Consider the following 8,384-nt stretch of genomic DNA (forward strand, 5'->3'; position numbering starts at 1 on the left):
CAGTTAATATGGGATTCATTCCCAAATAGTATGATCTCCTGTTGCCATCCATTTCTGAGAGACTGGAACTATTGTTCCAGATGTTATTCCCATAGACTCCCTATGGGGCGTGAGGGTGAGGTTCCCTAATTTTGGTTGGGCAGGATTTGGTGATCTGAGGATCTGTAATCTAAGAAGTAGATTTCTGTGACCAGGGAGCCTGAGGACAGGCTCTAGTTCTTCTTCCTAGGCCCATGGCTATTTTCCAGAGAGCCCTAAAGTATCTGCAGAGTTGGAGCTTCACCATACAAAAGCTAGTTTGGTGCCTGTTGTGCTTCAGGGCATCTGACCAGAAACACAATCTGAAAACAGGGGCGCTGTGCTGGGGTTAAAACTTGATGTGGAGTGTGTCCTAATGGAAAGACAAAGGACGAAAAATGAGATTGTGGGAAAATCTGCTAAAACTTCGTAAGAGAAAGTCTCAGACTTTAAAATGACATTTAAGCAAAAGAATATTTTAAGCATATAGATGTGTGGTCTGCCATCAGGTCAGGTAATAACTTAGTGTTTTCAGAGGGTGTACAGGCTTCCTTGTATCACTTGACACTGATAGCCAACTCTTGTTTTTGTGTGCTGAAGGGTACCTACAGTCTTGAAAATGATGATGAGCAAGATTCTTCTGAAAGCTACACAAAAGTCAAAGATAGCTTCCACTGGTTGAAACCTTTCTACTCTGAAAGCAACAGCTTCCTTGAGGTCAAGGCCAGATATGATATGACGGCCTGTGATCAAGAGCAGAAAGTGCAAGTGGATTATATCCTTGACCCGAATAAACTTGGCCCTGAAGCAGACCACATTGATTTCTACTACTTGGTGAGCACAGAAGACAGCTAAATCTCAGGTTGAGATCATGCTTATTGGCATTTGAGCTTTTCCACACAGCACGTATTTACTGACGGGAAAGAGTAAGGTACTCCTAGGCCAGTATAAGTCTGTTTGTGAATTCTGTTCTGCCCAAACCTCCTCCTGTTTTCCAGTTCCTGGACCTGCTCCTAGCCCCCAGCTGCTTTGCTTTGTTAGAAGTGCCTTGACCTAAGCATGAGTGCAAGGGTGCCTGCCATTAACCCTACATTCACCTGGTGGCAGTGGAGGGCTATCCTGATTTCTGCCCTGTAGGTATGCCCCAGAATTCCATCTGTGTCCGAGGCAATCTCTGGGGCAGCTGACTTCTTCCTGTATATTTATGGGAGAAGGCTTGAAACTGCTCAGGGCCTTGATGCACTCCAGAGGTATGTCATCGTGTTTTGATAAAGTCCACTTTCAAGAAAGTGAGTCCAAAACATGTGTGACTACAGCCTGGCTGAGAGGTCATGAGTATCTGGGCTCGTTCGTGTGATCAGAAATACTGTACCACAGTAATGTGAGGATCAGAGTTCACTGCAGCTGCTCTTAGCTTCGGACATACCTCTGGCTTTGCAATAAGTCTTCTCATTTTCTAACCAACACCTCTCAAGTCCTGTTTGCAGCTATGCTATCACCATCTCTGCTGCAACACTCTTTAGGTCATGCCCTGCCAGAGGAGCTTCTGTGGCAACATCTGTCAGACATGCTCCTCTCTTTTCTTGTTCTTTTCCCACTCTCCTCACGCTGTCAGAATTCAGACCTTTGAAAGACTCTGCTCTTCAGGTGATAGCTAAAGGCAAGATCCTTTTCAGTGGAAAGAAGCAGGTGCCAATCAACCAGCATGAGAGTGAGTAGAAACACATGAAGTGTCTCATAACACACCCTAGAAAACTGTGACCTCTCTCCAGTGACAGTCTCTGCAGGTCTTACTCTTATCCACAGGTGGGAGTTATTGAGATGAGATCCTAGTGGTTCCACCTCATTAGACCAACACAATTTCCTCTCATATGAGTTCATTGTCCTTCTAGGCAACTGTCCTTCTCCTGCCTTGTCTAATCCATCTACTATCGAACCTTATGACTTTGCTGCTAGCTATGGAGAAGATATAAAATTTGTGTAGCTTGCCTGTTTATCTAAGGTGCATTAGGGAAGAGGAATATTTTTGCTAAAGTTGAGCCAAACTAGGTTTATTGTTAATCCGTGACAGTGTCTGTGTGGGATGTTCTTATCTGCAGGTAGAAATTACTAATGCCTCTTTTGGATCGTATTTTCTGTGCAACCCCAATAAGCTGATGCATTAAATGCGTTGCCTCTCTTCCTTGCTGTTATCTTCTTCAGATCTGCAGGGCTCCTTCTCATTGACTCTGACTGTTGGCAGTGACTTCCTGCCTGACATCCAGGTTCTACTGTATGCAGTCTTCTTGGATGGAGAGGTGGTGGCTGATGTGGAAGAGTTTCAAGCAGAAAAGTGCTTCAGGCAGTAGGTGAGTAGAAACACAAGGAGTGCGATAGCACCACTGATGTGCTGTAGCCTGTTGTGGTTCCTGGTCCTATTTTGTCCTCAGCCAGGTGGTGTAAGCTGTGTATATGCCAAACCAGATGCCCAGTATTTTTGGCTGGTAACCTCCTCCTTCCCAACACCAATTGGAAAGCCTTTCCCAAAGAGTTAACCAGGCTCCCTTAAACTCTGTTTTCTCCTGCCATTCCCCATGACTGACATGGGAACACACTGTTCCCTGTGTTCTCCCTAATGGAGAAGTCTGCCTGATTAACTCCCTGTGGTATCTCTGGATCAAACGGCCAGATGTATGGTAGTAGGGGAACTCTGGCTGAGCTGTACACACTGCAGCCCCTGTAACCTTCTCAATGACTTTCCAGGAGGGTTTGTTTCAGCATCTCAGCCCACTTCCCTACCTTATTCTCTGTCTTTCCCTCTGCTGCCCAGACATCCGAGAGTCACAAGGTCCCACTCTCCAATGCTAAGCTCCCTGACCCTCTCTTCTTTTCCAGGTGTCACTGGAATTCTCACACAAGGAGGAAGTCCCAGGATCAAAAGTCAATCTGCATCTGAAGGCTGCTCCAGGGTCCTTGTGCTCTGTCCAAGCTGTTGACAAGAGTGTCCTCCTGAAGAACAATAACACCCTAACAGCAGACACAGTGAGTGCAGCCTACTGTCACCAACCCCTAGTACCTGCCTGCCTTCTCTCTCCATGCACTGGCGGAGAAAAGCCTATAGTCCATCCCAGGACATGGCTGCAGTGTTAGGCGGCTGCCCTGGCATTCCCTGTCCTCGGCCTCTGCTGAGCAGTTATGTGGTGATCAAGCTCCTTGTGCATCAGCCCTGAACTTTGGGCCTCTGCCTGGAGAGTGGTGGATGTTGCATGGTACTGCAGGGGTAGGCAGGGAGAGCAGCTTCAAAGAGAGAGTTGCTGGTGCTTTCCACTCGGAGGGAGAGTGCTTAGCAGCTGTCTCTCTGCTCTTCCATCTTCCACCAGGCAGTGAGGGTAAACCTTTGAAATGGGGTTTTGCCCCAGTAGGGTCCCCCTATCCCTCTGCCCCAAACATTACTGAATTATAGCTGTATGTTGGATCAGGCTGAGCACCTGAGCAATTCTTTAGAAAACAGTAGTGAAGGGACAGCACCCACTGCACACAGTGGCTGGTGAAAAGTGGTCAGGATTTTGTCCACGCCCAGGTGTGAGAATCTAGAGGGTTGAATGAACTTACCTTAAAGCAGCTGTGTGTTTCCGAGGAATGAATTTGAAACTTAGAACAAAAATACTGCAAGAATTGAAAGCCGTAACACAATCCCACAATGTACACCAGAGTGAATACATATGTATATACCTCATGCAAAGGTCTAAGTTAAGTTATAGCAGGCCAGACTATTACAAAGAAGCCTCACCAAATCCAGGGGGAATTGCTGCACCTGTAAATAGGACCAACAGTGTGATCTAGTGTTCCATTTCACAGGAAAGCTCTTCCGGCACAGAGCACTTGCATCATCTACTAACAGGTATATAAAGTAGTAATCATTAAATATATAAGTCAGGTGTGCTAATGTCTTGTCTTGAATCTGAATCATGTGTTTTTATCCTAATCTTGTACCCTAGAGTTAAAAGACTTGAACTGTCAGAGGTGAAAGTCTTGCAGATTGAGAGCTACTTGCCAGCATCCACTCCTTGAGTTTAATGTCATTTAGTTTAAGCTGGGCCAGTGTGAACTTCCTCAACTGCAAAGCTTTACAAATCATAATAGAGGGCTACAATCCACATAGTTGACCCATACACATGCTGGTTGGCCAGTTCCTTATGAAGATATCTATGTTTCCATTGCAGCTGTACGAGGTCTTTGATGACAGCTTTGCAATGAGAGGACGAGGGTTACCTTATCACTTGGAAGACTTTGAGGCATACCCTTGTCTGCCCCAGAAGTCTCCACAAAAAGTCTCCCTCCATCCAGTCTCCACAAAAAGACTCAGATGGGAGCAATGTGGTACCAAAGTGATGCTGATGTCTTTAATCTGTTTAAGGTGAGTGTCTACACTTCCACTAACCCTTAACCTTTCCTGAGCCAGAGGTTGCCAATATACCATCCTGAATGCCTAAAAGAATTCACCCTTTGCAAACTTCAGCTGCCCCAACTTTGATTGCTACAAGTCATCTGTGCCTTGTTGTTCAGTGTAGCTGCCCTCATTTGGGGACTATGGGGAAAGATGAAACTTATGAGTAATTACAGTGCAATCCACCTGATTATGGAAGTGTAAAAATGAACAGATCTAGTTTTAGTCCATCACAGCTACAAAGGGTGAGTGAAATGCCAGTAAGACCTGACCACCTCACCATATTTTGACCAATCGCCACTTGGCTATTACCTTATTTGCAAAGTTTTTATTCTGTTTCATTAAATCTCTTCTTACTTCTTCTCAAAGCATTTTTGATAAAAACAAGTCCTTCACAATTTGGCTTTCTAGCTACCTATCAAGACAACTGCCAAAATAAGCTTATCAGCTGACAAGTACATTAGCCAGAAAAAAGATATAACAACATGTCTGCTAAACAAAACCAAAGAAGTGCTGCTTCTGACAGAATGCTGTTTAAAGAAATATGTGCAAGTAAAAGCACCTCAAAATAGGAGAAGACACACTGAAAACAAGCCAAAATGGAGTGTGAGTTGCATGGGCTTCTCAGGCTGATGGAACTCCACCTTTCAAGTACAGACCCTGATTCCCCCTAGAGGTATGGTGCTGTACTGTCTTTTGTATGCTTATTCCTATAGTATATCATAAGCTAATTAAAGGATATCCCACTATCCCAATTATTAGCCATCCTGTAAGAGATGACTGTTCTGTAACATATGACTAAGTCCACAGGCATATACAGCCTCTGCAGAAAGGGTGAGAGCCTCTACTCTCCATGAAACATTTTGGTACTTCAAGAAAGTATAAGAGTTCTCAGTGATTTGCAGACTGTTAAATCAAAGCAAGGGTTGCTCACAGGATCAGATACGTTCCTTCGGTGTGGTGACATCTTTTTCTCAGCCCATGCCGATGAGGGTGCATTCAATTCAATATTGCCACCATGTGAAGCACAGGCCCTAAGAGCCTGAGTCTCATTCAGACAAAAGCAGAACCCAGACTCAGTTGTGACCAAGTTGCCCATCAGTTTTCTAAGCCAGGATAGGTACTAACTTCTTGTTGTGGTTTAAGCCCAGCCAGTAACTCAGAACCACACAGCTGCTCGCTCATTCCCCACCCTTCTTGTGTAAGAAGGGTTGTGTGTGACCACTTAGATCTTTCCATTCTAAAACTGTGCAGCAATTTAAAGCTTACTTTTCTTTTTCTCTGAAGTTTTTTTCATGGGATATACGGTGTTTGACTCTGTCTCATTGTCAGGGTCAGGCGTACGAAGGACAGATCTAGTTGAAATTTATGAGAAGTAAGAATTGGCTGCAGTATTCCTTGTAAGTTGGTTTCCATTTGTCATGTACTGCCCAGAGTCTGAGCCAGTAATATTAGGCATATATATTTAAAGAAGCATAATTTCAAATTGTTTCAGCTACCGCCAGCCCCCTTATGGTACCTACTATCATGAGATATTGTCAACATTCCTTTTTCCCTTTTATTCATCACTGATTTACTCTTTTCACTGTTTTCTCAGAAACTGCTCATGAAAATATTAACCAATACTAGAATCAAGAAACCAGTTTCTTGCATGCAACCAGGCTTTGTGAAAAAGATGCATTCTCAAAAAGACAATATTGCTGGTGAGGAATCAGATATGTCCATCTCCTTGACTGGAGGGGCTCTGCTTTCCCAGTTCTGGCCAACCTGCAGCTGAAGCAGCTGTCTTCGACCCTGCTGTGTCTCTTGTTTGTGAATGGGAGGAACAAAGCTTGTGTCCAGTTCAATAAACCTGATTTATAAATCACAGACAAAAGTCCAAATCCCTGTGCTTTATTGGATGGCCCTATAGTACAGAAAATGTACTATGCTCTCCGCCAGCACTTTCATAGACTATTTAAGAGAGTGCCACTCCTTCTGATCATGCTGTCTGCCCTGGATCCAGACCAATCTTGCTGGATCTGTCAGACTGAGCCTCAGGCTAAGCTCCATCCAATTCTGTCTCCCTAAAGCTGCATTCCCCACAGATACACAATCTGTGTCAGATTGTCACTGAAACGCCAACCCTCTTGTTGAAACATCCACTCTTGTTGTGTGTCACAAAGCGTTTACGGGTTGTGTTAGATTGCCTGTGAATGAAAAACTGATTTCATCTGTAGCTACATATGTTCTTTTCTGAGGTGTCACTTGCTTTCCAGTAGAAAGTCGTTGTCCACAGTGATTCTGCACCTTGTTCTCAGGACAAGAAGCCAAAAACACGGACACTTTTCCCAGAGACCTGGATTTGGGATTTGATCTCTGCTGGGTTGGTAACAGCTTCTACCTGCCTTCCCCAAAGAGACCCCTGGAGACTTCTGACTGCTTCTGAGCAAGTTCTCCTCTCTCTCTTCCTGCTCTAGGGACAATGGGCAAGTGTCTCTCCAAGTTGCTGTACCTGACACCATCACTGAATGGAATGCCAACGCCTTCTGTGTTGCTGATATGGCTTTGGGTTGTCACCTCTGACCACTCTTAGGGTCTTCTAGCCTTTCTTTGTGGATCTGTCACTGCCATACTCTGTGATCCAAGGAAAGACCTTCAGCCTAAAAGCCACTGTCTTCAGCTACCTCAAAGGACTGTGTCCAGGTGAGCATTAACCGAATTACACAGCCTCTGTTGGAGCAAAAACTTAAGCCCAAAGGTAAGTTATGACCTTCTCAGGAGCCCTAGGTGCTGGCACCTGGGCCACAAAGCACCAGCTCTCACTTCATGAACCAAGGTGTTTGTTCCTTCATGCGCTGCCTGTCACTAACCCTATGCCAACGTGTGCTTGTACACCCCACTACACTCAGGTGCGCACCACACTCACAGAGACCCCAGAACTGAAGGTGGATGCCTGTCCAGGCTGCCAGTTCACCAGCTGCCTCTGCGCCAGTGAAGCAAAAACCTCCATGTGGAACTTGACAGCCACCAGACAACACTGCTGAGGTCGAGCAGAGGGATGTGTGGCAGCTAAGTGGGAGGAGGAGTGGAATTTGCCTGCCTCTGCGTATTTGATCCCAATGCTCATCCATACAGCTCTCAGCTGAAAGTGCTCAGCTATGTGCCCCTGTGTTCCCAGCACACAAAGTGAATGTCACCATGAGCAGGGTGACTGTGATACCTTTGCAAGGGGAGAGAGACCCAGTAATAAAACCTCTGCTTGTGAAGGTTAGTTGCACCTCAGGGTGAAGTACACCTGGGGACAGCGGGTCATTCCCTGAAGCAGTTAGCAAGACGCTAAGAGGGAGTTTAATCCCTCCTTGGAAGCAGACAGGCCTGCTGAGCCATGGTGCCTGCCTTTCCTGCCTTCCTTATCTGAACTACTCTTCCTCCATCTGCAGCCCCGAGGTGTCCTACAAAAGAAGACCCAAAATGCATTTCTCTGTGCTGCAGGTATGGGACAAAAATCCCTGTTACTGATCATGAGAGCAGGATTGAAGGGAGAGGGCTACTGCAAATACCCAGAAGTGGGGGGAATTGTCAGAGGGCAACCACTGGTGGTATCATCTCTGTCTGAGAGGTTAATCACTGTAGTTTGTCCACCTCTGGCAGTTTCCTGTATTGAGGCATTGGTTTGCAAGTCTCAGCTGCTGTGACTCAGTGTCACACTGAGCCTCACCTGGGTCCCCTTGGGATGTTGCACTTGTGTGTGATACTTCTTCCATGGGATAAATTTCTGGGTTCTGCCTCCCTCAGATAACACTGTCTCTGAAGAGTTCTCCCTGACTCTGCCTGCAGAAGTGCTGGAGGGATCTGGACGAGCCACTTTCCCTGTGACTGGTAAGTGTCGTGGTTTAAGCCCAGCCGGTAACTCGGAACCACGCAGCCGCTCGCTCACTCCCCCCTCCCCTTCTCCTTC

General features: G+C 45.9%; 1 pseudogene; it reads left to right on the plus strand.

The window, feature by feature from the left end:
* Positions 1-8,384, plus strand: part of LOC104407829 — a 29,660-nt pseudogene that overhangs the window by 8,670 nt on the left and 12,606 nt on the right.

Source organism: Nestor notabilis, unplaced genomic scaffold (genome assembly GCF_000696875.1).
Source record: "Nestor notabilis isolate BGI_N333 unplaced genomic scaffold, ASM69687v1 scaffold6856, whole genome shotgun sequence".
Classification (NCBI taxonomy): Eukaryota; Metazoa; Chordata; class Aves; order Psittaciformes; family Psittacidae; genus Nestor; species Nestor notabilis.